Below are 2,905 nucleotides of genomic sequence, written 5' to 3' on the forward strand. Positions count from 1 at the left end.
CAGTATCGGACGAAAATACATATGACAGCTATATGTAAATCTGAACAGATTTTCACTAATCTCAATAAGGTTTTCCTTGGATCAAATAAATGAGCTGTACCGAATTTCATTAAATTCGGATCATAAATGATATCCTGTATCACATTGTGGTGAAGGGTATAACAAACATATGCACAAACGTATAATATCCTGTACCACTGTGAAGGATATAAAGATGCCTTGAGGATCCGTCTAGAGGGTATAACAAACATATGCACAAACGTATAATATCCTGTACCACTGTGAAGGATATGAAGATGCCTTGTAGTCTGTCCATTTTTTTGTGAACGCTATAAAATATATACTTTCCTCCAACGATACTTTTTTCACTCCAAAATAGAACTCCTTCTTTTCTATCGCCTTACGCACTTCTTGTTTAATAGAAAGAATTATTAACATTTTATTGGATAAATACCTCCATCATTTTTCATACAATTCCCATATGGTATAAATTTATCACACACACTTCAATGATAAATGGGTGAATGTATGACTTTTAGCACTTCGCGGTGGAAGAAAAACTTCATCAATTATATGAAGGAAAAAAAGAAAAAGCATAACCTCGTGCTAATTGCCTTTGTCTATGTTCTTCAACTCCTTTCCCACATGCTTCCTTTCCACATTCAACAAATTGCTGATGAATATATTGTTTCCCCCCACAAAAGGAAATACATTTTGTAGGAAAATTATGAAAAAAACTCCCGACATTAAAAGTGTGACTGAAAATATGAAAATGTTGCTGATATGCGATTGTCAACAACATGACATCATATCAACCACACACGCACACACACGTCACATCACATCTACAGCACGCCAACATGTTGCTTTCATTTTTGATTGATTGATGAGATTGTTGGCAAAACGAAAACTAACGTTTTTTTTTTCAGATAAACCCAAGATACAAACAAAACGAAATGTCAGTGCGGAACAAAACGTTTCAATGGGGTTTTCGGTTAGAAGATTTCAAAAGGCGTCGTCTGGTGTGTTCATCATCATCATCATGAATTCATGTGTGGAATTATTGACAATAGGTGGTATCTGGCGTCAATTGCAGATGTCAATGCACGTGAAACATTTATGATGAATTGCATGGGCGTAGCGCCAAATCACGTTTTCTAAAAGTCGCTGTTGCTTGAGTTTGCTTCTATATGACATACAAAAAGTACTACAATGTTTATTTAATAAGAATAAATGGATTGGTTCTATTCAAGCTTAAAGTTTTCATTCTTAAAATTAAATTTTGTTAAATACTTTATGCCCTCTTCTCGCTTTAATAGAGCTGTTTTTTACTCTCCACCAAAAGGCGGAGTGTAAATTACACTTGTCCTAAGTATATATATTTTCGATCGGAATCTGTATAAGAATCGATCACGATTTTGCCAAGATAGAATTTTGATACTTTGCAAAAACATTGCTGGTGGGACTGAAAATGGAATATATTGGTGAACGTTTCGGTATATCCTCCATATAAAGGATACCCAAATATTCTGTAATTTGGAGAACACGTTTTTCAATCGAACCAACATGAGCGATTTTTTGAACGGTTGAACGTATTTATAGTCATAGGCGAATTTTCTAACAATAGTGACTATATTTTGTACAATGATCGTTTGGCATGTTTGGGGTGGTGGGTAAACACTTTCTTCACAGAATATTTTAAATATACATGTTTTGAAGACTTTAGTCCTATTTTCCAAACATAGTGCCTAGCAGCTATTAACCATGGCATAACCCCCATTTTAGTTATTTTGAATGTCCACCTTATGGTAGTGGGTATAAAAGGTTCGAGCTTAAAAAGCTTATAGTCGATGTTGGATGATTGGTAAGTATGTCTCAATACGATTGTCGACCAAAATAACGAGTGGGAGAATATGGTGGATGATTTTCCTTAATGTTCACACAATACCTTACCTATGAAACAGCAACAATCTGATGTTGCTCAATTGGCAAGTTTTGGAAGGAATTCCTGAAAAAAGTCATTGCTGAAGATAATTATTTCAGGGACTACACCTTGGCTAACCTTGAATGATTCCTAGGTCATTCCATTGAGATGGTTTGAGAGCAAACTAATTTCCTTTACAAATCAAAGCTTTTAAAATAATGTGAAATGTTATTAGTTCAACAGTTGTTCTTATCTATATCATCGATCATAAAGTATTTGTGAGAATCGAAAAAAAATTCCAAGGCGGCCTGTTCTATGCACCGGACTGGGAGAGGCGTTAATCCCGGTATGCCTGCTCCGAACACTTTTGGTCCGCGCCCGGATAGAAGGAAACTCCTGAACATGGTTTTGTTCCGTTTGTTGAAACAACATCCACCACAGATCAATGTCCGTTAGATACAATATATGCATGGGATGGTGCTTTTTCGTGGCTGTTCAGATCTTAGCCTACTTCAGGACTACTGTGGCAGGAGCTATATTGCTGGATGACGCATCATCCTAGTGTATTCTCATCATCTTCGCCGTCAACGTTATCGTGACCAACGTCTTCGTCGAAATATGAGACACCCCCATACTCTTATCTAAAGCAGACACAGAACCGGACAACACATGTTGCTGTAAAACGAAACAAAATCAGCGAAATAGTAGATTTTATGAATCGACCAATTCCTGCAGCTTGCACTCATACAGGGAGAGCATGGATAACAGTCAAGTGTAGAACCACCGAGATAGAGGTACTTAACGTGCACATCCCGCCCTTGAATAGTTTACCCGACATTAGTTTACTTTTGGAACTAAGTTCACTTTCACTTGGGCATTGACTTTCACTTGATCACGAGGTTTGGCATTCCATCCAGACAGCCCCCACGACAATTAGAGGAGATTGCCACAGTTCGCCGGACATCACAATTTTGGCAGCGG

This window comes from Musca vetustissima, unplaced genomic scaffold (genome assembly GCF_032173495.1).
Source record: "Musca vetustissima isolate MV318-11 ecotype Yass unplaced genomic scaffold, APGP_CSIRO_Mvet_v1 utg12244, whole genome shotgun sequence".
NCBI classification, from domain to species: domain Eukaryota; kingdom Metazoa; phylum Arthropoda; class Insecta; order Diptera; family Muscidae; genus Musca; species Musca vetustissima.